This window comes from Elaeis guineensis, chromosome 1 (assembly GCF_000442705.2).
Source record: "Elaeis guineensis isolate ETL-2024a chromosome 1, EG11, whole genome shotgun sequence".
NCBI lineage: Eukaryota > Viridiplantae > Streptophyta > Magnoliopsida > Arecales > Arecaceae > Elaeis > Elaeis guineensis.
The window spans coordinates 1,039,207-1,065,290 of NC_025993.2; the positions used below are offsets into that span (position 1 = coordinate 1,039,207).

At 46.2% G+C, this 26,084-nt stretch overlaps 1 pseudogene; it reads right to left on the reverse strand.

The window, feature by feature from the left end:
* Positions 1-10,506: 10,506 nt before the first annotated feature.
* On the reverse strand, positions 10,507-25,864 carry LOC140854162 (NADH dehydrogenase [ubiquinone] flavoprotein 1, mitochondrial-like; annotated as a pseudogene).
* Between the last annotated feature and the right edge of the window lie 220 nt (positions 25,865-26,084).

Sequence of the window (26,084 nt, forward strand, 5' to 3'; positions counted from 1 at the left end):
GTGTCGATCCCGATAGCAGAAAATCCGGATCGGAAGATTTGGGTCGGATCCCGACTGTCCGACCCCGAACAACGATGATTGACGGAGCTGCTGACGGCCAACGCCGACATATTTGCTTGGTCGGCAGCAGATATGTCGGGCATCCCCCCAGAAACAATAACCCACCGACTCAACATCGACCCAACGATGAGGCCGGTGAGGCAGAAGAAAAGATCCTTCGCTCCAGAGAGGCAGAGGGCCATCGACGAAGAAGTGGACAAGCTACTCGAAGCGGGCTTCATCCGAGAATCCACGTATCCCGATTGGCTTGCCAATGTTGTCATGGTCAAAAAAAGCCAACGGGAAGTGGAGGATCTGCATCGACTACACCGACCTCAACCGAGCCTGCCCAAAAGATAGCTTCCCACTTTCCAAGATCGACCAGCTGGTGGACGCAACGTCTGGATTCCGACTGCTCAGCTTCATGGACACCTTCGCCGGATACAACCAGATCCGGATGGCGCCTGAAGACGAGGAGCATCCGCATTCGTGACTCCCAAGGGCCTCTACTGTTATCGGGTGATGCCCTTCGGACTGAAGAACGCCGGCGCCACCTACCAGTGACTTGTCAATAAGGTCTTCAAAGACCAGATCGGGCGCAACATGGAGGTGTACGTGGACGACATGCTGGTGAAGAGCGCGCAGATCCCGGATTATGTTCAGGATCTCGAGGAGACCTTCCGCACCCTTCGACGACACCGAATGAAGCTCAACCCGACCAAGTGCGCTTTTGGGGTGACCTCAGGGAAGTTCCTTCCTCGGATTTCTCGTTTCTCAGAGAGGGATTGAAGCTAACCCTGAGAAAATAAAGGCAATCCTCGACATGCGTCATCCGAACACCAAGAAGGAGGTCCAACAGCTGAACGGAAAAATCGTCGCTCTCAGCCGATTCATTTCTCGATCAGCTGAAAGGTGCCTCCCATTTTTCAAAACTTTGCGCCACGCAAACGGTTTTTCTTGGTCGGATGATCCAACGGGCCTTCGAAGACCTGAAGAAGTACTTGGCTTCCCCGCCGCTGCTCGTAAAGCCACAGATCGGGGAAATCTTGTACCTCTAATTGGCCACATCATCTGAGGCGATCAGTTCGGTGCTCGTCCGAGAAAACGAGAACCGAACCCATCAGCCTATCTACTACATCAGCAAGGTGCTCCACGGCGCCGAAGCAAGGTACTCGGAGACGGAAAAGATGATTTTCGCCCTGACCGTCTCCGCGCAACGACTCCGTCCATACTTTCAGGCCCACGCCATAGTGGTGCTCACCAACCAGCCCCTGAGGGCGATATTGCACCGACCCGATACATCTGGATGACTGGCAAAGTGGGGATGAAGCTCAGCGAGTTCGACATCCAGTACCGACCAAGGCCTGCCTTGAAGGCTCAGGTCTTGGCCGACTTCATCACCGAGTGCCCGACAACCGACCAAGGGTCGGGAGCTGAAGACCCGGGACGAGACGCGGTCTCCAAGCCAGACCCGATCTCCACCTGGGTACTCCACATCGACGGAGCTTCAAACGCTCAGGGAAGCGGGGCCGGGCTCCTGCTCACGAATTCGGATGGGGTGGTCACCGAGTACGCCCTCCGGTTCGACTTCAAAGCCTCCAACAACCAAGCCGAATACGAGGCACTCCTCGCCGGCTTGAGGATGGCAAGGGAACTGGGCGTCGACAGCCTCCGGGCATTCTCCGACTCTCAGCTGATCGTGGGGCAGGTCAAAGGCGAATTCGAGGCGCGAGATCCGACCATGGTCAAATACCTTCAGAAAGTGAAGGACCTCGTGGCATGCCTCAGGCATTTCGAAATTTCCCACATCCCTAGGTCGGAGAACGCCCGTGCCGACGCACTCTCCAGACTGGCAACATCGGCTTTCGACTCCTTGGGTCGGACGTTCGTGGAGAACCTCGAGCAGCCAAGCATCGATCGGGTCGAAGAAGTACAGCAGCTAACGGCCGAACCAAGTTGGATGGACCCGATCGTTCGGTATCTGACCGACGGGATCGGTCCCGAGGATCCCGCGGAGGCCAAGCGACTCTGATGGTCGGCCTCTCAATATGTAATCATGGATGGCCGACTCTACAAGAGGTCGTTCTCCCTTCCCTTGCTCAGGTGCTTGGGACCGACCGACGCCGACTATGCTCTCCGAGAGGTGCACGAAGGAATTTGCGGGAACCACTTGGGGGGCAAGTCCCTGGCCACAAAGTCCTGCGACAGGGCTACTACTGGCCTACCATGAGGAAGGACGCGGCTGAGTTGGTCCGAAGGTGCGAACCTTGTCAAAAGTATGCCAACATTCAACACCAACCGGCCAGCCAAATTGCTCCTATTGTCGCTCCATGGCCCTTCGCCCAGTGGGGGGTCGATATTCTCGATCCTTTTCCACCAGCATCGGGTCAGAGGAAGTTCATAGTCGTCGCCATCGACTACTTCACCAAATGGGTGGAGGCTGAGCCCCTGGCGCAGATTACCGAGCGGAAGATGGAGGACTTTATCCAGAAGTCCATCATCTTCAGGTTCGGGTTGCCGCATACAATCATCACCGACAATGGACGGCAATTCGACAACCAGGACTTCAGAGACTTCTGCGCCAGGTTCCACATCAAGCACCGACTGACTTCAGTTGGGCACCCACAGTCCAACGGCGAGGTCGAGGTGACCAACCGGACCTTGCTCCACGGACTCAAGACCCGACTAAACGAAGCCAAAGGCCTCTGGGTCGACGAGCTGGGCTCCGTTCTGTGGGCTTACCGAACGACCCCCCACGTTTCGACCGGAGAGTCGCCTTTCAGTTTGGCCTATGGAACGGAGGCCATGATCCCGCTCGAGATTGGACTGCCATCTTCAAAAGTCAAGCAGTATTAAGAGCCGGACAACTCCGTATGTCGGAGGACCGACCTAGACCTCCTCCCCGAACTACGAGACGAGGCTCAAATTCGCATGGCTTCGTACCGACAGAAGGTCGCTCGGTATTACAACGCCAAGGTCAGACCGAAGCTCTTCGGCCTGGCGACTTGGTCTTGAGGAAGGCGGAAGTGTCAAAGCCCCTGGACCAAGGGAAGTTGGCTCCAAACTGGGAGGGGCCCTACAAGGTAGCAGACACCTATGGTCCAAGAGCCTACCGACTGGAGACCCTTGAGGGGAAACCCATTCTCTGAACTTGGAACGCCGACAACTTGAAGTTGTATTACCCGTGAACTTTGTAATTGTCCAGTCGGAATACAAATTCGGTTTGAAATCTCGGAGTTTTAACTCTTCGACTAATGATCGGTGCTCACCAAGGTCAAGCCCCGACATACCAACGTGGACTTAGTGTCCACCTGGAACCGACGACCTTATCGATGGTAACGCGTCGGACCCTTACAAGGACCGATGCACCCAGATGAATGGGAGTTGACACTCCTTCGACGGTCGACGATACATCGGACCCTTACAAAGACCGATGCACCCATGTGGACGGGAGTTACACTCCTTCGACCTTTGACGACACATCGAACTCTTGCGAGGATCGATGTATCTACATTGATGGGAGTTGACACTCCTTCTACGGTCGAACTTTCAGGCCAAACCGTCGGCTAACAAGTCGATCGGGCCCCGACCAAAGAGGGGCGAAATGCCTACGCGACCTGCATCGCGATTCCCGACTAGGCTACGGCCGGTCGAAGGATATTCGGCTTACCACCGTCTATCGCATAACGCGACCTTAGTCGCATCCACGACTTGCCGACCGAGCCACGGCCGGCCGGATGATATTCGGCTTACCACCGTATATCAAAAGGCGCAGCATGAATTCCCGACGCAAGTGCATCGGGATCCGACTTGTCGTCGCTTTCCCGACTGAATGCGTCGGACGACATTCGACTGAACGCATCAATGGAGACCCGACTACCGAACCTTTGCCACGTTCGGTCGGCTCCCGACCCAACAGACGCGCCCGACTGACGACCTCGACTATCAGAAGCCGATCCAAAGTCGGGACTTACCCCACCTTCGTAGCGGCATGAGTTGCCGAACGTCCTATCAACTTATGTGAGTTAGCGACTTACATAAGTTAGTGACTCACGAAGGCATTCGACCATACATTTGAAAGAAACCGACAAAGGAAAAAGTGGAAGAAGTTTTCATTCAAAGTTGAAAGAAGGTTTACAAAGTCGGGTCGAAGCCCGATTACAAGTATTTCAAAAACAGAAAAAATAAAAGAAAGTCGGCAAGGCCTGATCACCCTTCTGAGTCGATCTCCTCGACCGACGGGAGATCGGGGATGACCGGTGTGTCGCCCACGATCGGCACCGGGTCGACGGCTGAAGCTGGACCTTCGGTCGGCGGGGGACTGACAGTCGGCGCCACTTGCTCCGGGATAGCTTCCTCCGCAGCGACGACGCCTCCCGATGGCTGGTCGGCCATCTCCTCGGTGGCTTCCTCCTCGGCCCCCGATGGGACGATGCTGCTGAGGTCCAGCTCCGGGTACAAGGCCCGGACTGCATCCCGACCGTCCTCGTACCCCACCCGGTACGAGGCGAAGCCCGACTCGAGCATCTCCTCCCGATACTGGTCGGAGGCTCAGAAGTCCTCAACTGCCCGACTGGCCGACTCCTTCGCCGACCTTGCCTCTTCTTTCGCCCGGTCGAGCGCGTCCTTCGCCGACTCCGCCTCCACCTTCGCTATGTCGGCATCGGCCTGGGCGATCGAATGCTCCTCCTCAGCCTTGGCAAGCTTCTCCAGGCTGACCCGAAGCTGCTCGTGCTCACCTTAGAGTTCGGTGGCAACGCCGTCCGCTCATGCCGCAGACGACGCACGGCCCGGCCCTTGTGTCTGGCCTCCTTCTTGGCCGACCTTAGCTCGGACCCGAGCCGGGAGACCTCGTCTACCAACTTGGCCTCCCGGTCGGCCGACTGCTGTAGGTGGTCGACCAGCATTGCCTTCTCAGCTTCGGCCGCCGCCGACCTCTCCTTCCAGGCCGCTCGGACGTTCCCGAACCTCCGGTATCCGGCCTCGAGCTCCGACATTGTGTAGATCAGCTGCCATTGCAAGCGCTTCATCAAGAACTCATGGTGAGAAAAATTCTAAGGAGAAAGAAGGCAATACAAAGCTTACCTCGACCATGGTCGGGTAGAACTTGGACAGCATCTGGTCACTTGCCGAGACCTCAGCGACTCCACGTCGGCCGGGAGGAGGATCCCCTGGCACAACGTCCTCGCCAGGTTGTGGTCGGCCAACGCCGACGCCCCTTCGGGGAACTGTGCGCTGGGCGGCACAGAGCGGCTCCCCGACCTTGTTTCGTCCGCGGGGTCCATCGGGGCTTTCCCTCGATCGGCTGCCCCGACCGACGGAACCGACAGCGAGGGGATGCTCGAAGTAGAACCAGCACCCCCCGTTGCGGCCACAGACACCGTCGGATGATGTTCGGTTTCCCAAACGTCATCCGGCTCCACCGCTGCCGGTGATGCAGCCGACGTTCCTTCGGCCGCTTCTTCCACCGACCTCTCCTCCGCACGTGCTGCCGGAGCCGCAAGCGCTATGACGGGCTCCGATTGGTCGGTCACCGACGCTTCGACGATCGGCGCCGCTGGAGCAGGCCTCTTCGGAGGGCGCGAAGGTCCGGCCCCCGGTGCTGGCCTCTTCCTTGTCGCAAATTGTCGAATCTCGACGTCAGTCGGCCGCATTCTTGGAGGTGTCCCTGCGATACCGACAAAAGTGTTAATTAAAGAACCGGACCAAGGGCCGAATGAAAAGGAGACCGGGGGATCGGGCGATACCTAGTCGGGGGACTAAGCTCAAGCCGGCGTCATAGAGAGCTTGTTCGGTAACAAGCTCCCTCTGCTTCGGGACCGACATATCTTTTAGTCGGTGGAAGTCCTCCCGGTCGTCTGCCTCCACCCCGCTGTTGTCATTGGCTTCAGTTCGGGGCACGCCCCAGTGGGAAGGAAAGCCCCAAGAGGATGGAGAAGAAACAAAGAAAAACTGGTTCTTCCACCCATGAATGGACGATGGAAGACCAATGATGAAGGAAAGGCCCTTCCGGAGGTTGAAGAGCCACCACCCTCAGGCTTTAGGGTGGGGTCGGAGCACAAAGAAGGCCCGAAAGAGTGAAATGCGAGGGTTGGTCGGCAAGAGCTGACACAACAGCGCAAAGCTAATTATGAGACGGACGGAGTTCGGCGCTAGTTGCGCCGGACAGAGTCTGTAATAATTCAATAGATTCCAGACGAACTTCGGAATCGGGAGCCGAAGACCCGCGCGAAGGTCTTCGACGTACAGCGCCAGCTGGCCGGCGGAGGGCTGTTAACCCAACCGCCGGCCCCTGGGGCGGATAGTTGAAACTGCTCCGGGATGCAATACTGCTCCCGAAGCCGATCAACATTCGGCCCCGAAAGCGAGGATACCTTAACTTCCGAAGTCGACCGGGAGTCGTCAGTCGGATTTTCCGATCGAGCTCCCCGAGTCGGATTCCCGGCCATTACACCGGAACCGAACAAAAAGAAGGAGAAGCGAAGAGAAAGAAGGGGAGGCGAAGAAGAAGAAGAAGAGGATGAAAGGAAGACCACGAACCGGAAGAAACTCGTCTGGAAGCAGGAAAGCTCTGCCCGCGATGACTGAGAAATCGCCTGACAGAGTTTCGACAGCAAAATGGCGATAGTGAGGTCTTGGGTTCGGGTGGTCCTATATATATAGGGCCGTCCGACGGCCGAGATGTCTCCGTGCCGACCAAAGCTTCGCGGATGTGCGACACGTGGCCGCTTTCGGGTGGCCTGAGGATTCGGCGCGCCCCATCCCAGGTCGGCCGCACCGCTCATATTAAATGCGAGGGGCACCGCCAACCACCTTCGACACGCGGCAAGCGGGGCCGCGGTTCCGCATTAATGCGCCCGTGTCGATTCGCGTTCCCGATGGGACGCCTGACAGTGCCCCGCGCTCCCAGAATCGACGTCGGATATCCGGTCATCTGACACCGCATCGTTCCGGCACCCGACCTCCTGACACCGACGTGACGTCTGATGACGACAAGATGCGACGTCTGACACCTGACGTCGATGTGACATCTGACACCGACTATACGTCTGACGCCAGCGAATCGCTTGGCATTTATGAGACGCCTGACATCGGATCAACCCGCGGTACGGTCGGAATCTGGCATGCGACGAATCCACTCCTGTTCGCCCATGGTTGCTGCCCAAATAAAAGCATCGGCCAGCTCACCGTCCGACTCAGGAGTGGAGGGGGGCAACTGTTGGGGAATACCCACCGACCGACCGACTTACGGTCGGAGGGACCGACCGACCGACCGACGATCGGAGGGACCGACCGACCGACTTACGGTCGAGGGGACCGACCGACCGACTGACGACCGGAGCGACCGACTGACGGGCGCCATCACCGGCCAATTGACGGCCCATCACCGACTGAGGATATGTCAGGCATACCTTTCCCGACCGACTGAACTCGGAGGTCTGATGGTCGACTCGCGTAAGACTCGCCGACCAACGGAGGAGCCCGACGCCACTCAGCTGGCCACCGACCTAGGGTCGGTCGACTCCTCCGATCGCCGTACAGCCGCCAGAGCTTGTCAGTCCTGACAGCCGCGTGCGGCGCGGCCATCTAGGGACATTGTCCCACCGAGGGCATTGTCAACCCTGACGATTTGACAGCCCCACGGCGACATGACACTTTCACGGCGACTCTGACAGTCTACAGTGAGTTGACAGTTCCTCACTTGTCTGCGCCATTAATGACGGCGCCATGCCGTGCTCCACTATATAAATCGGGGAAGGCAACAGTGCAAGGGATCCGCTCCCCCCACTTCTTGACTCCAAAATCTCAGGCTCGCTCCTCTCTCCCTCTCTCTCTCGATCGAGCTCTTTGTCTTCATTTCACTGTTGCCCATCACCTCTCTGACTTGACCGTCGGAGGGTCCCCGCCGGAGCCGCCTCCGGTCAGTGTGGACTTCTCGTTTTTGCAGGTGCACGTTCCCCGACGATCGGACGACGAGGCGATTGGCCGCAACAACTATGTAGAGAAAAATCTAGCTACAAAACTTTAGGATAGTATTCATGTGAATGCATGGTGTGCCAAATCATTAATTGATCACCAACCAAATGGTTCAAGCAACCAACTTTTGTGTGTTTACCACCTCAACAGGCAGGGGACTTTGATAAGTTTCAATAGAAGTAAGACATTTTGGAGAGAAATGAGGACAGGTGAAACGACTGCGCCTCTAGGCTAAAGATTTTTTTTTTTGATACTTTTCTATGTTCTGTGGCTTTATTGTCAGACTAGTTGGACCGTACTGGATGAGCCCACTAGCCCAAGGCGCGACTCTCGGCTTTTTCTCTTGCAAATCTCGTGGGTTTTGGCCTCTCATCTCCTCTCTTGGGCCAAGCTGATGTCTCACCTTGCATGGCTTCCTCCTCGACTCCAGTCTCCTCTCCGGATGGCATCTCTACTGCTTCACATCCGGCTTTGATGCTTGTCTGCAAAGGCTCCGTTAGACTTCTATATTGAAATTCTCACAGCAAACTTCTTTAGACTCTCAGGTGTATTGGAGGCTTTTGTTGTGCTCTATGTATTTTTCTTTTCTTTTATTTGTAAATTCCTTTTAATAAAATCTTTGGTGGCTCATCTACATCAAAACCCAAAAAAAAGCCTAGTCTAGGCCCTATAGAGGGATGGAATATGGTAAGAGTTAAGCTGGCTAGGCCGCCTTCTCGCAAGCGACATATGTTGTTCACTTGTTCGTAGTTTCCATAGATGCTGGGTCACATTGCTTGGCCAATTAATGTTATATCGGTGGCTTGAACTGGTGCTTATTGCCAAGTGTCACTTTCTAGTTGATTCTGTATGGGCAATCAAAACCATTCCAGAATCAAATCGATAGGGTTAGAGGGCCTAGCAGCCTTAGCTGCGGGCTAGCTTGGCCTTTGCCGGGGCGGCTGGATATGATCATATGTCCTATCCTGCTGTTCTCGTATTAAATAAGTATGGGTTGCACCAAATGTGTGGGCCTCACCCCATCTTTTTCAGCCGGCACCTTGTCAGATCGAATATTCTTTGTTCATATGCATTGTGAGTCATTAATTAATACCTGGCTTTGGCAACAATTCTTATTCATGTTTTTGCCAGCACCTCGCTTAGGTAAACACACAAATGGGCACGCACACCTACAGAACTAGCGTAGAATATGTTTGAAAATTTTTAGTCAAAAACTTTTCTAATTAGTTTTAATTATCTCTTTTTAACATAAAAATCCACATTGTTTATAACAAGTTATGATATTAAAATTCCTATATATGTATATATATTTCAGATATCTTTTACGCACCGAAGAAGCACAAAATTAACGGCAACAACGTAATTAATTGAAAAGATCTTAGACTATCTTATTTACAAATCTAAATTATTGATCTATAAAGATCAAAATTTAGTTAATTTTGTTGCTTAGATAAAAGTGTTTTATATTTCTTTGCGGCAAGGAGAAAAGAAAGACAAATGCGTGATCTTCAGTTTATAGCTAGCGTAGACATCATCCGGGTTTTCATTTAGTGACCCCTTATTGATTTTTATTGCAAAACATTTGGAAAGAATGTAGAAGTTGTACCGGCCGAATTGTAGTTCAGCCCAAGAGATTGTATAGATCATGAATGGTTGCCTGCAACAGTGAAGAAATAATTGAAACCAAATGCCCAAAGGTATACATTCACAAACAGTCAGGCAAACCAGTTGTGAAACTCGCAGCTGTTCTCCCCTCAACATTGACTGGCAAGCAACATGAAGCCCCCGCCTCTATGTTCTTAGGATCCAGGATTAAATTTGGGTGGAAATTTTCATAAAGCAATTAGTTGATAGTGCCATCATCCCAAGTTGCATTGGCTCATTTATAGAGCATACTGCCGCAATCTAAGATGGATTGCTGCTGTCATCTCAACAATGGGACACAAGTCACTGAACAAAGATGGACAGGTTCACTTGCTAATTTTGTGGATCCAAGAAAAGGACCATCAATGTAATCAAGCTTTTTCCTTGTGTATACATGTGCGCATGGGCATATGTAGACAGAAGGATTCTAACAACTACATGAATACATCCAATAGCATCAGCAGAAGCTTAAATCCCATGGAAGAATGGAAAAATGCCATGTCCAAATTAAAGTGAGACTGTCTATGCGTGACCAAAGCTTGATTGAAATCCCTCTGCTTGGACTTTCGGCTTCTTAAGGGCCTGTTTAAGTCACCACAACAGAGATGCTAGATTGAGAACATCGTCCATTGCCATTGCAACAACATAATGGCTGGTTCAACTCAGCATCTGGACTGGGTCTCTCCACTGAGACCAGCACAGCAAAGGGCACTGTGAAACCTACAAGCATGAACCTTAGCACCAAGACTATTCCTTGCCAGGCTTATAGTATTAATTGAACAAAAATTAGCACAATGACGTGCTATGTTAAAGCACTATAAACAAGAGAATTAAATGGGTTTCAAATGCAGAATTTAGGGCACGTAGATGAACAATGCGTCAAATTAGACAAATAAAGCAGCCACCATTCTAGCCTTTCCTGGCTTCAATTTTCAGTATGAACTCTTTAGCCCTGGAAGAGTGATTGGGACAGATGATTTGATCCCAAAGACCAGCTTAGCCACCACATATCTGCATTCTCGTATAGAACGGAACTCTACCAGTATTGCTCATTATTTTTCATGATAAATAAACTGAAAAACTAGAAAATGATAAAGTTCTGGAAAGTGATCGAGCCAGGTTGCTCAAGCAGCTGCAGCCTCCAGCAGCTCTTTTTCTGCTCGCTCCCGAATTCTTCTTTCCAGTTCTGGCCTGAAATGTCTAATAAGCCCCTGAACCGGCCAAGCAGCAGCATCCCCCAATGCACACAGTGTGTGCCCTTCGATCTGCTTCGTAACCTCCTGAAGCATATCAATCTCCTCCAGCTCTGCATTCCCCACCTTAAGCCTCTCCATGATCATCCATAGCCACCCTGTTCCTTCCCTGCACGGTGTGCATTGCCCACAGCTCTCATGCTTGTAGAAGTATGACAGCCTTGCTATAGCATCCACCACATCGGTGGACTTGTCCATCACAATAACTGCTGCTGTGCCCAGTCCAGACTGAACAGCTTTAAGCGCATCATAGTCCATCAGGACATCATCACATACGTGCTTAGGTAGGAGAGGAACCGAGGAACCACCTGGTATAACTGCCAACAAGTTATCCCACCCTCCTCTTGACACCACCACAGTGCCTCTCTATGAGCTCTTTCAATGGTATGCTCATCTCCTCTTCTACAGTGCAAGGTTTGTTCACATGACCTGAGACACAGAACAGCTTCGTTCCTGAGTTGTTTTTCCGGCCAAAGCTCGCAAACCATTCAGGTCCTCGCCTTAAAATAGTAGGAGACACAGACACTGTTTCCACATTTGTAACAGTTGTTGGACAGCCATATAGTCCTGCATTAGCTGGGAAAGGAGGCTTCAGTCTCAGTTTTCCTTGTTTGCCTTCATGGCTTTCCAATAGAGCTGTCTCTTCCCCACAGATGTAAGCACCAGCACCATAGCGAATATGAACATCAAAATCATAACCAGATCCACATGCATTCTTTCCCAAAAATCCAGCTTGATATGCTTCTTTTTGTGCCTTCTCAAGGGCTAGGCGTTCATTCACATATTCCCCTCTTATATAGATGTAAGCAGCAGTTGCCCTCATGCCAACACCGCAATCAGGCATCCTTCAAGCAGTTTGTGTGGGTCATGGCACATGATTTCTCGGTCTTTACATGTACCAGGTTCGCTCTCATCAGCATTGACGACAAGATATGAAGGACGGCCATCCAAAACCTTGGGCATGAAGGACCACTTGAGGCCAGATGGAAAACCAGCCCCTCCACGACCTCAAGACCAGACTTCTTCATTTCACTGACTATCCAGTCAGAACCCTTGAGCACCAAGTCCTTGGTTCTATACCAGTCCCCCCGCTTCATTGCACCTTTGAGGAATGGGTCATGCAAATCATAAACGTTTGTGAAAATACGATCTTCATCTTTAAGACCATCAAAATGGGTCTTCTCGGGAGGAGGAGGTGGTGGTGGAGGCTGAGGTGTACTTGCTGTCGTCACAGTGTGAATGCTGAATGACCTACAAGCAGAATTTAATCTTCCAATCAGTTGTGCCCTCCATAGGGAAAAAACCTTGAAGGATCCCTGACAAAAAGATCAGATATGAATGAAATTGAGCAACTTTTAACAAAATAATTTTTTCACTCAGAACTACAATAGTGAATACGGTAGTGTTGCTGGAAATAAAGCATAACTCAGAATGTTAGCAATAAAGAGTCCATGTATGAGAATGGATTAGGTAAGAAAATCATATTGTCACATGATGAAATTGGATGCAGCTACAAAACTTAGGCTGTACATCCAAAGTGCTCAAATTTGATGGAACGAACTTCAGGTCCTGCTGAAAATGATTTAAAAAAGAAAGACTGATACATTTAACCGCATTATTTCATCTTCTGCACCCCCCTAAGCATAAACAAGTTATTGTGAACTTCTAAAATGATAACTTAAAAGTTTTAGAAAAATCACAGATATTTTATATAAATTCTTAAAGCACATTTTTGTCATGAGCATGAAATTTTCTGAAAATCATATTTAGTTTACAAAAACTGAATGCTCCTAAACAGAAAAGAACTTAAGCAGGGCTTTAGCTAGGAAGACACCCAACCATCCTAGTTCTGTCTATGGTCCCAGAAGCTGCTGCTTGCTGCAATCCAGCACGTGCAACGCACGTGCACATCTGGAAGACCATGAGGAGTCAATACCAACAGTATCACATTGCCTAGGTGAAGCCAGGTGGTGGATGCCTTTTATAGTCTGGGGGAGTGCCCAGGCACAGGGAAAGCTCTCAAGGCATTTGTTTGTTATATGTACTTTTAATCATATGCATAAATGAGCATGCACATATATTGTACCCAAGATATGCTGAACTGGTACCGCTGGCCATATCGGCTGGCCGGCAGTATGGTTCGGTACGATTTCGTACCGTACCAAACCGACGAAAGCAAGCGGACTCGAACCGGAAGAAAAAAAAGAGAAAGAGAAAGAAATAGAGAAAGAGGAAGAAAGAAAAAGAGGAAGGGGAAGGAGCCAGCGGGGCCGTCGGACAGCCTCCGGCTGGCCGTCGTGGTCACCAGAGGGCGCAGTCCATGCGCACGGTGCCGCGGGCGTGAAACAGGGGCATTGCCCCTGTTTCGCAAATTTTTTTAAAAAATCTAGTTTTAAATGAAGCCGACAAATAGTTTGCCAGCTTCACGATTTTTGTATTTTTTTTTTAAATTTCTTAAGTCGACAACTAGGTTGTCAATTTTATAAGTTTAAAACAAAAATAAAAATAAAAAATCGAAACAGATGGTCGTCTGTTTCGAAAAAGGAGGCGGAGCAGCGGAGGAGCTCCGCCCGCTCGACCGCCCTCAGGCCGTCGGCGTCGGCTCGTCGGCCACCGGGACCGTCGCGACAGAGGCGTCGTCCGTCCAGTAAGTCCCTCGCCCCCCTCCAAGCGCTCTCTCTCTCTTTCTCGCTCTCTTGAAAGCCCTATCGGGCAATACGGAGCTCAAAAGTCCTCCGACGGCCGCAGCCGGCCACTGCCGGCCTCCGGCGGCTCTCACCTCCCTCCTCTCCTCCTCTCTCTCTCTCTCTTTCTCACTTTTCCTCTTATTTTTCCGTACCGCCCATGTACCGAATTTACCAGCCAAATCGTGCCGGTTCTCCGCCGGTTCGGTACGATATGGGACGTACCGGTCGGCTTGGCACGGTATGAAAAACCTTGATTGTACCTGTACATACACTATTTTCACTATATGTGGGATCATGAATGTATTTTTCACTTAAAAGGTCTAAAGATCATAATTCACAAGGATGGTAACAGCGTTGCTTCATTGTAGCATATAGCAAGCTCTAGAACAAGACGAGAAATAGCTAACTCTCTGTAGAAGTGGAGGGAGGCAGCAAGTAGACGAGAGGCTACCAAGTAGAACAAAGGGAAAAAAGAAGAGTGGCCAGCAGAAGAAGAGTTGTGCTGGTCACTGCAGCTGCCACTGCCGCTCGTCACTGTCGGTTAACCTGTTGATAACCATTGATCTGCCCACCAACCATGCTGGTGGTAGCCTTCAGTAATCTCCCATTTGTTCCATATGGGGTTTAAATAGGGAAAGGAAATGTGAAAAGAAACCCTTAAAAGGTAGGGTTCAAGCAGGCTTGGCCTAGGCAGCCTGACCAAATTAACTGCTTAGGTGCCAATGTGGCTGCTTTTAACAACATCAGTTAATATGTGAATGAACTGGTGGAACTGGGAACAAGAGCTTTACAGATTTTTTTCAGAAAATAAGAAAAAGAGGCTGGTGCAAATCTGAGGCTATGGCAGGGAGAATATATGTTTTTTTTATAAAAAGGGGGAGGGTACCATGGGGGGAGGGAATTACCTGTTCTTTTCTAATCCCAAGGAGGCCGAAGGCTTCAATTTTTTAGGCCACCTGAGATGCTCCCCATTATATATTAGTAGATAATTACATTATAAAATAGAAATAACCTATAATCATGAAAAGTTCACATGAAAATCTGATAGAATCTTTGAGGCAGAATTTATCCTTCTTTGCCATTTTTTATATGAAAAGCTAATCCTCACTTACCCCAACTTTTTAAGTTCTTCCTCAAAGCCTTCATCATTTTTTCAACAGTCATACCATGGTTCTCAAAATTATTCCAAACCGAGCGGTTTAGAGCGTGCTGAACCAGATCAGCAGAGAACTGGGATCAAGGTATGCTGAATCGGTACCATCGATCATTTCGGCCGGCCGACGGTACGGTTCGGTATGGTTTCATACCATACTGAACCGACGACCCAAACTGGAAGAAAAAAAGAGAGAAATAGAAAGAGAGAACGAGGAAGAAAAAAAAGAGGAAGGGGAAGGAGCCAGCGGGGCCGCCGGACGGCCTTCGACTGGCCGCCGGAGGATGCAGTCCACGCGCGCAGGGCTGCAGGCGTGAAACAGGGGCATCGCCCCTGTTTCGCAAATTTTTTTAAAAAACATGATTTTAAGTGAAGTCGGCAAACGATTTGCCGACTTCACGATTTTTTTTAAAAAAAAAAATTTAAGTCGGCAATCCAGTTGTCAACTTCATAAGTTTAATACAAAAAAAAAAAAAAAATTGAAACAGGCGTCGTCCATTTCGAAAAAGAAGAAGGGGCCGCGGCTCCGCCCGCTCGACCGCCCACAGACCGTCAGCGTCGGCTCGCCGGCCACCGAGAGCCTCACAACGGAGGCACCGTCTGTCCGATAGGCTCCCCGCCCCCTCTCCGAGCGCTTTCTCTCTCTTTCTTGCTCTTTTGAAAGCCCTATCGGGTGATACGGGGCTCAAAAGCCCTCCGACGGCCGGTGGCCGGCCTCCGACGGCTCCCACCTCCCTCCCTCCCCTCCTCTCTCTCTCTCTCTTTCTCACTTTTCGTTCTTTTTTCTTCGGTACCGTTAGTATATCGATTTTACCGACCGAATCGTGCCGGTTTTCCACCGGTCCGGTACGAGACGGAGTGTACCGATCGGTTCGGCACGGTATGGCAAACCTTGATTGGGATGGTTCTGACGGAGAAAACAGCACACGCCGATGCCAGAAAAGAAAGAGAGCAAAACAGAGGCAGAAAGACAGAGGAGGAGAGGGAGTGTCCCTCTACGGCCATTGGAGGGTGGCGGAAGCCATCGCGGCTCGGTTCGCTCGATGGGGCCGCCGTAACGAGTGAGAAAGAGAGAGAAATGGGGAGGAGACCACCGGAGATGGGAGGATGAGACGGTGGAGAGGCCGTCAGAGGTCTCTGGGTGGCCAAAGGACGGCGGAAGCGGCACGGGTGGAGTCACAAAAGCAGCGGGCATCGGCCCTTTTTTAAAGGGGAAGAAGAACAGTGAAGCCGTCACTTCGTTTGTCGGCTTCACTTTTTAAGATTTTTTTTTAAAAAAAATTAAAAAATAATGAAATCGGCAATCGACTTGCCGCCTTCACTATTTCAATTTTTTTTAAAAAAGATCAGAAACAGTGAAATCGGCAAATCCATTATCGGCTTCACTGTTATTGGACTTTTTTAAAAAATCCTGTGAAATAGAAGCGATCACCCCTATTTCACACCACGAAGCCGTGGCGGCTTTTACGCCGTCCGACGGCCACAGCGGCCAGTCGGAGGCCCTCTGGCGGCCTCTCCGACAGACCCCCCCCTTTCTCTTTCTCTTCCTCTCTTTTTCTCTCTTTCTCTCTTTTTTCTCTTCCTTAGAATGTCACTTCCTCCTTTTGTCGGTTCGCCCCGATTCGATTTGGTACAGAACCGTATCAGACTGTGCTGTCGGCCGATCAAAACGGCCATCGATACCGAAACTGAGAACCTTGATTCATACTCTTTCCTAACCTTTTGACACAACCAGCAGCTATCTTCACCGGGCCTCCTTGAATAGTGCTGCGCATGCCCACATGAAGGCCTTTGTTTGCTCTACATCCCCATAACCGATCAATAATTTCTCCTCCACTTACCCTAAGTTTAGCTCCTTGATTCCTCTATGGCATGCATATCCAACAACATAATTCATAGTTTAACCAACACCTACTTTAACATCTTCATCCTTATGATAGCATCTAATGTGCACAGCCCCACTTTATAGGCCAAGTCTTTTCTGAACTAAGCAATAATGAGCTAAACCATCCCCCCCAAAAAAAAAACCAAAAGATAAGATATGTGATTACGATGTAACGGGTTTATTGAATATGTTAATTACCTCATCTTCATCTTAATCATAAAATCATGCAACAATTGCAAGAATAGAAAGATAAAAGATGTTAGAATAGCTAAGGCATCATCATGCCGACATATAGTATATCCCATTACACTCTAGCAAGATGAACCATTAAATAAGTAACAGATCTAATGACATGCAGAAAACATTAAGTACTGGTTTTCATATTTCCAAACATAACTGTCTCTACCCTATGAAGTTAATCTTCATTCATGCTGAGTGATGTTTCTATCTAACTTCTCTTACTTCTCTGGACATTGCTCAATATTACTTCTAACTTCATGCTGAGTGATGTTTCTATATAGCATCACCTTACTTCTAACTTCTCTGGACATTGCTCAATATTACTGCAGATATAACATTTGTTCAACATCACATTACATGATCAAAATCTAACAAAAAACATCCACTAAGTGGAGTTGGACAATGATGGATCAATTTTTGCCCATTTGCAGTAGATTCAAGCTTCTTCTCAATCCTTATACTCGAGGTGCCATGATGTACATGCAGATTTTATCAATAGTTTGTTTCATGCCTTAAAGCAAGAAAATCTCTCTGTAAATGATATAATTAAGATGGCATAGGTCTCCTCACACTTAATTATTAAGTGAGAACCATCTCAATTTCTCAACAACTAGGTCCTACTTACACAAAGATGCTACAATCTGCCTCTTCTAGATTGTCCACAAAACATTTCTTTCCTCAGTATTATTACTGAATTGGAGATAAAGTAATAAAGCATACCTTATGTCAGACTTTAGCAAACCATAACCCATACATGTAGATGTAGTACGAGATACTCATAATCAATTAAGTTCTCAAAATATTGTAAAAACACAAATAAAAAAAATTATATTTCAGAATTTTCAGACAAACTTGCACAAGTGCTATATCTTCTCAGTCTGTCACTAGCATGGATACCCAATAATCCTATATATCAGCTGTCTAGGCAATGGAATGCTTCTAGACAGAAAACAAGTGCCCAACCACTGTGATGTCACCTATTGTCCACAGAGAGAGTGCTAAAATGAAAATATTAAAACTATTCAGCAGAAAGATATGTGCATGCATACATAATACATATGTATGTGATTGCATGTACAGACTCACACAAACCCTATAATTAATGCTTTCAAGAAACAGCAACCTAGCCCTGCCTCAATGTTTTGCATCATGCTTAATTACAACAGATGACATCAATTAATGAATTAGTATTGAATGTTGCTATGTTCATACTCCATACCTCCTTTGACTTACTGTACCTTTTTTGACTTTTTCCCCTGAGGAAGGGAGGGAGGGAGATGCAATAATCACAAAGAAACACAAGAGCATCTATGCAATTCATCCACACACCATAACTATATTTTACATTATGCCTTTATGTACAATCTGTCAAAAATTTTTCTATAAGAATGGTAGAAAATGATTAAATGGAATATATTTTGATCAAACCTGTATAATTCAAACTTTCACTGATTAAACCCATATTTATCTTGTATGTCATATGTTGTTATCCTCCACTATTTTCACCAAGTTTAATAGATCTAAAAGCTTCACTGTGGGTTATTTAAAATCTTAAAATAGAATCGCACTAGGGTCATTCATAATGATATGGTCGAATCACTGGATATAAACTTATAGACATTGAATTACCAAGTGTTGCACCATTTTCCTGTTAATGAAAATATATCTAGAATCTAGGCACATAAAGTTCTCTCCATACATCTTCTACTTTTGGCTCCACATAGTATTACTGATAGTTCTCCCCCATATTGCATCCAACAACAGTGGCCAAGGCGGATCTTCTGAACCAACTCTTTCTTGTACTTGGTAAAGACAATAGTTGCCCATTGGAATATTCGTAAAGAAAGAAGGCAACTGGCCAGTAACTGAAGAGACCAACAGTGATAAGTAGCCAGATAATCAACTTCCTACTCTAAAGTCTAAACTTCTCTTACCGATAAAGGTGAACCAAAATACCATGTTTTGGAGGCTGACAGACATTTAAATCCTCGAATAAAACAATAAGGATATGATGATATTAGACACTTGTTATCCTTTTGCATTATTATCATACAGGGGAAAATAGATAATTGGTTCAACTTCTTGTCAAGAGGATATGTCCTCCATGGGTATCTCAATTTTCTTTTAAGGTCTTTAAATAATACATATGGAACTAGATTTCTAACTCCATGGTATTCTAATGCCATAATTTTATCCGAATGCCTTAACTAGTCCATTATCATATTTCAAATTACCTTACCTTTGGAGCATTGGAAGTCATATTCTTCTCTACCTTTAGTAAATTGTTGGTTTTGGGGGTGGAGGGGAGGGAGAGAGGGAGGGAATGAAAGTAAGAGAGAGAGAGAGAGAGAGAGAGAGAGAGAGAGAGATTCAAGCTAGCTGGCTGCTGCAGCTAGCTTTTCCCCATTCAGTTTTTGTATCCAAAAAATTGTAGATCAACCCCAAGCCTTAGATGTTAGATCTATATCCAAATTGGAATAAGTTGGATATCAATTGTACAAAACTCTAGTTAAACTTCATTTACTTGATTTTATATTAATCTGAATTGAAATCCTAGACCCCAAGAACTCTGTCTTAGATGTAACATAAAGTTAAGGTCGTCCCATTTTGAGTTAAGTATGTACCTTAAGCCCACAGCTATTTCAATTCCACATCCAATTAATGTCTAAAATCTTGAAGGACCTAGGTTTAGCCAGTCCTTAGTGGATCACCATGAATGTTTGAAAGCTCAGTTTCAGTTTTAATTTGGCCCACCATATTTGATCCAAGTTATAGAGTTTTGGTCACAAAATTAAAGAAATATGCCATCGACAAAAGGACAAAATAAGGCAAGCCAAGAGACTACCTATATTACAAATTTTTAGAGTATTTTAAATTGTTGGAACAATTGACTTTATCTTATTTCACCATTTACCAATTGCATATGAAATCTAGGAAAATTAAAATAATGCTGAAAATCAATGAAAACATTATACTCATCAATTTAAAATATTATACTATCAACTCAAAGTGTAAAATATTATTCACATGTTTCAATATTTGGTAATAATCTAATTATCAAATAGAAAACTATGTCATCATATATAAGAGAGAATGAGCAGACATAAATTTGCATACAATTCTTTTCCCAGATAAAAGGAGCACACTTTAAAAAGAAGAGTATGGTTTATATATCTTAAAGCCAAACTCATAATTGCTTCCAATCTTCTCAAAAGCTGCCCCAAGCAGGGGTTGGGGGAAGGGGGTGGGTGGGAGGAGGGGACATTTTAAGTCTAGAGTTTTCACTCATGAGTAGGCACCATAGTAGTCTTAGACAATTGATAGTCAAAATCTTGAAAAAGAAACAATTCATCTATATGGCATATACACATAGTTTTCATTCAGTGATCCAATATTTTCAAATAATTGGAAATTAAAGCATATTGAGGCAGCCCTTCTGTTCATTTATTAATATTTCTCAAGAATATAGGAGGATATATGCCTATTTGATTAAATATACTTTAGATGTCAAAAGGGGGAGCAAGTGTGAGAGTGGACTTGGGTGCTAGCATGCAGAAGCAACCACTCAAAACAATCTAGAATAGAAGAACACTTAGAAATTAGTGCAGCGACAAGTTTTTGAAGTGGGTAAGCCACTCTAAGTAGAAGACCTGGCTCATAAGATTTAAACATAGTTACAAATAGCATCCAGTGTACAATTGATAAGTTTTAGAAAATACAAAATTTTACTAGAACAACTAATTAACATAGACAAGAAATGCTAATATGTGACTCAAAAACCTCTTGTTCTAGCTCTAACGAAAAATGACCCTAGAGTTGAAGAAATAAAGAAATGATTCAAAATTACGCTAAAGTTCCAAATAATAAATATAGCATCCACAACCAGTCCTGATCATCTCTGACTGAGTCCACCTAGACCAGCCTTTTTGAAGGGAACACTACTTAAAACCAGTCAAACTAATGAAAGCTGGATACACACCAATTGTATCTGGCTATAATCGATCCAAATTGGCTAAAATGTGAAACAAAAGGTTATATTCCACTTGATCCTGAGCAAAATCTGTCAATTTTAATCAACATCGATGAGTTTCAAATTTCTCTGATGAGACCAATCACTAACTAAAAATTGCTTCTGCTTAAATGTCTAAGATCTAAACATGTAGAAGTTATGTTTTGATGCTTCACAAAGAAATCACCTTTTTCGGTTTCAACCTAAAAGAATTCTATAAAAGCAAAGTAGTTCATTAATGCTTAAGAAAATGTGTCACATATATTAGCAAAAAACTTTTCTCGAGAGAAGCTGGACATACTAAAGTTGGCTTACATGAAGGACCTAGATCAGCTCCCTAAATAATGAATTTTCCTTTCTTAAGATCAACATATTAGAGGTGCAAATGGATTAGGTATTCTCAAATTTAATCGACTTTATCATAGGCCCAACCCTGATCCAGAAAATAATCTTGTGCATTGTTTTACAATCCTTAGGGCCTATTTGGATGTTGGAAACCATTATCTGGATGATTAGGTTTGACAAAGAGAGACTCCATTCAATGAGACGAAGGAAAGGAGGAATCAAAGAGAAACATTCAGCTTGCTTTTTCTTAGATATGCTGGAAGGATCGGATGTTTAGACATGCACCTGCAACTGGAACACGTGCAGTGATCCATGTGACATAGAAGATGAAAAATGGATAATTAGAGGAAACAAGGAAAAGAAGCTGCACAATCTTGACAAACATAGACATTACAACTCCAAGATGGCACCTATTGGATTAGGATCACCACTTATGAGCATAGGTATGACTAGATTGCTCATTAGTATCTAACTAGCACATTTATAAGGGTAGTTAGTTAGGGCCTTCTAACATGATTTCAGCTACAACATAAATAAACAAGGCCTAGTTATGAGAGTGATCTTCCACATGATAATTATAAAAAAGAATGCTAGGCTAGCTGGAGAACTTTTGTAAAAGTCAAAGAGATCACAAAAAAGTCAATGTAATTCATCTAATAGCTTCTGAAAATGGATAACGCTTATATGATAAAGTCTTAAAAAAGATATATTCATCAGAATGACTCAATTAGTAGAGCCATCCATGAAGGATTATAGAAGTTTGGGTGAGCTTGATTAGAACAAGAAAATTTAGGCTTCAGGAAAAAAAAAAAAAGCAATACCATACTAGTGGAAAAAGAACTTGAGAGTAGTGTTAAAGATCTATTAATTCCTGGTTTCAAGAGGACACCCTAGCAGGAAGGTGAAATCCTAGATGAGTGGCAGCTATGTGGAACTTGGCGATGGCAACCAACAGCCAACGGATATCGATGGCGCGATAGCAATCTCTTCTTGAATTGGAACCTAGTGTAATTTTGAAGGATTTCACTCAAATCAGAACCCATCATATGGGATAAGGTGATGAGTCAAGGAAACCCTAGCAATAAGGTGAAACCTATATAACAGGAGTCTATCGGGAATCTGATGATGGTGGCAGATGTCCTATGAATGATCACCAGCAAATATAGCAATATCCTCTCAGCATCACCACCAATGGCTGGCTCTATGGGAGAGGAGGCATCCAACCATGGAGATGAGGAGAAGGGGCTCTCTTGGATGAATGCAGTCCAGGGTTAGCAACAGCAATCACTTTGGCACACCCATAGAATTTCTGAGGAAAGTGCTACCTTACAGAGCCACTATGCCAATGTGTTGGTGCTACCTAAAGAAGGGATGGAGGAAGCTCAATGGGAATTGGAATCCACAATGGTAGCGGTCAAGAGTTTGAGACAAAGAATACACATGAAATTTAAAGCCAAGGAACTCAAACAAAGGAGAAAGATATTGAATGATGTGTATGCCTTCATGATTGCAGAGGACCACTATCTATTCAAGTGCTTCTAATGAAGGGCCCCTGGTTGATCACCAACTAGGTGCTAGTGCATGAACCCTCATGGATGAGGCTTCCCAAGCTATCGAAAGAGTATTGGAAGTAAAAATTTACGATCCTAAGTATTGTTTCAACTGCACCAACCCATGTTTATAAATGATATCATCGATTATCTAAGAAGGGTCATTTTGCTCAAGAATGCCTGAGGGTGGATATTACTTCGCACTTGAAGCCTGGTTGATTGATTCAAATTAAGTATAAAATATTCTGGCAACAACTTATTTATGAGAATGCGCTGATGGTTTGTTTTTGATGCACACAAATTGGCCAGCAGGATGAGGAGTTCCAGTTCCCAGCACTAGTCCTACCTACTCCTCATGTTACCAAAACTCTAAAGTGGGGAAACTTTGTCATGGTGGAATAGAGCATTGAGATCTATCACTCTATTACTTCTTCCAATGGCCATTATACTAGTACAAACCAAAGCAAGTTCGAAGCCTCAACTAGGTAGGGATAATAGGGAGCAAGGAACTATCAATCACCGACCCTTGTTTGGTCCCTAGCTAGTACCAATTAGGAACAACAGGCCTAGAGCAAACATTCCGGTGTTTGGAAGGAAGAAGGTGAGTTAACCTATATGCCTCACTCATCCATTTTCACCAAGTTTCCCACCAAGCTTGAATGGCTGGCAGAAACCAGCTAAGTATGCTAGGAGCAAATCCCCAGATCGAGTGCACCATAAGGTTGACACATCCCAGTAGTGGCACTGTATTTCAAGCCAACTAGGGCACTTAGTTCAGGATCCTTCTAGAGCCAAGGTCGCTAATGGAAGGCCAAGGACCCATGCAATTGGCGAGCCATAGCTAGCATTGCAAGCATCCAAATGGAGGCCTATTCAGCTTACAGACCCAAGAAGCGACTCAGGCCTGCTCCACAAGCCAGATCACTTAGCTCACCACGGAGCCTAAGTGCAAAATAGTCCACCAAGTCCAACTTGCTCAAAGCAAAGCTCACCAATCAAGCATATTGGAACTATAATTAGGTTGGGTCATTTAAGCCCATATCACCTAGGTCATTTGATTCCAACCCTCTAGGTTCCATCCCATCATCAGATGGTCCGTGAAGGAAATCAAAGTGTTGAGCCAAGCCCCTCCCTTCTTTAGCCACATCTCAAAAGTCGCATTAGAAGGGGAAAGTGGAGCTTCAATCCGGAAGTTACATGCTCGGGATTGACATGTCAAATTTCCACAACCATCCTCCATCCCTGGCCTCTCCTTAGAAACCGGACCTAAAAGGGAAAGATGGCCCTTGCCAGATTCAAGGAGTCAACATGGTGCCCTACAGACCTCTTCCTCCCACGACTAGTGCTCTAGACAATTAAGGGGTAAATCCTAGATAGCAACACTAAACAAATTTATGGTGTTTGTGATTAGGTATGTCGTAGTTGTGATTATATCTAAATGGATTTAGATCCTTAGCCTCACAAGAATGCTAGAGCTTAAATAGGGGAAGTATGTAAGAACCCATACAAACATATTTAGTGCCACATTTGCTATGCATGAGATAGATCTTGGTACAAGGAAACCCAAAAAAACCGTCCAGCTAGCCTTTTGGGGTGAGGTCTTTTTGTTACATATATTGCAGACCTCAAAAAGAAAATTCTGATCGGTTTTGATAGCTATGACTATCATGGCCACTAAGAATATAGCTGCAAACCTAGGCAGCATGGGGATTTCTTTCTTCTTTTTTTTTTTGACGATGAATAGGGAAGCTAAAAAGCCATCCGACTTTTATTAAAGTGAATGACACGGAACATCTGGCTGAAGAGTACTTGGGCCAAATGGATCGCAGGAAGCAACGAAAGCCCAAATAAAAGGGTTGGAGAGTCAAAACAGGGACCTAAGCTTCAAATGGCCGCAACTTTTAATCTAAGAAGAGTTACGGACCCATAATATATCAATGGAAAGCTCGTTCCGAGCCCTATGATTATGAACCATGTTTACCTGTTCACCTTAGTTTTAGGGCCCAAAATCCATCATTTTAGTGGGTTTCAAGGCCGTTTTCTGTTTAGGAGTCTATCTTTGGTTTAGTTCCGTATTCTTAGCTTTTATTTAATTTTCAACTATCCATATTAGGGTTGAGACACTATAAATACGTTTGTTTTGTGTTTATTCGATCATTATCAATAAAAATCGCCAGATTATTTTCTCCATTTGGAGTCTAGGATTCTTCCTTGTTATCTTGAAGGTTTTCATCTTGTGTGAATTCTTGTTTATTCGCCAATGCTACGTCAGTGAATATGTACAGAGTGATATTTGCAGGGAGCAGAGTGTTTGAAGGTATGCGAGGTTACAGGATTTCAGCTTCTGAGCTAGAATAACCATTTATGAAAAGCAAATAAGACATAATCGAGTTTTCACTGACGGATCGCTGTGCTGATCAAATCAAAAAGATCGAAATAACTTTTTCTTTTCCCATTCCAATCTTCAGCACAGCTGCACAGGACTTAAAAGGGAAAAAAAGGAAAAAAAATCATCATCTCCAGAATCTCGTCAAAGAGTTTTTCACATAAGACATTGTGAGATTTGGGGAAAAGAAAAAAATGAAAGCTCAGTGTTGAAATCAGATCAGTTGAGCCCAAGCCTTTCCTATCTATCTAAAGAAAAAGCCGTCTTAAATTTTAATTTCTTGGACACTCATTCCACTTCATTTCGAATCAAAAGCAGAAATGAAATCTATCGATCGGTCCAGAAAGAGAGAGAGAGAGAGAGAGACGTAGTTTGATACCTGGCCGAGCTTGGGTCGGAGGGCCTCCTTGGAGGCGATAAGCCTTGCCATCATCCCATTCCGATCGATCACCTTCGCGGCCACCTCCGCCGCCTTCTTCACTGCGCCCATCGTTGCTCCCCTCTGGACTTCTTTCACTCTTCCTCCGCCTTGAGAATCGGACGACGTCTTCCCTTCTGGTTCGCCTTCCTCCTCTTCTTTGAACGATCCGAGATGGACGAGGAGTTGGAACAAAGACGGGATCGATGATCCCCTTCGTCCCGCAAGCCCTTAGCTTGAGCGGATGGTATCCCGAAAATGCACTCGCTCGTTGATGACTGGGGTCCAGCTCTGGTGATGGGCACATAATAATAGCATAATTTTAAATTATAATAAATAAAAAATTTCTATAGTAAAATTTTTATTATATATTTAATAATAAATTTTAATAATTATCGGACAGAAATTTCTATTACTACCGTCAGTGTGTGAGTGCGTGCGTGCGTGCGTGTGTCTGTATATATAGGTATCGGCTTTCATCCGCTATGTATCGATTCT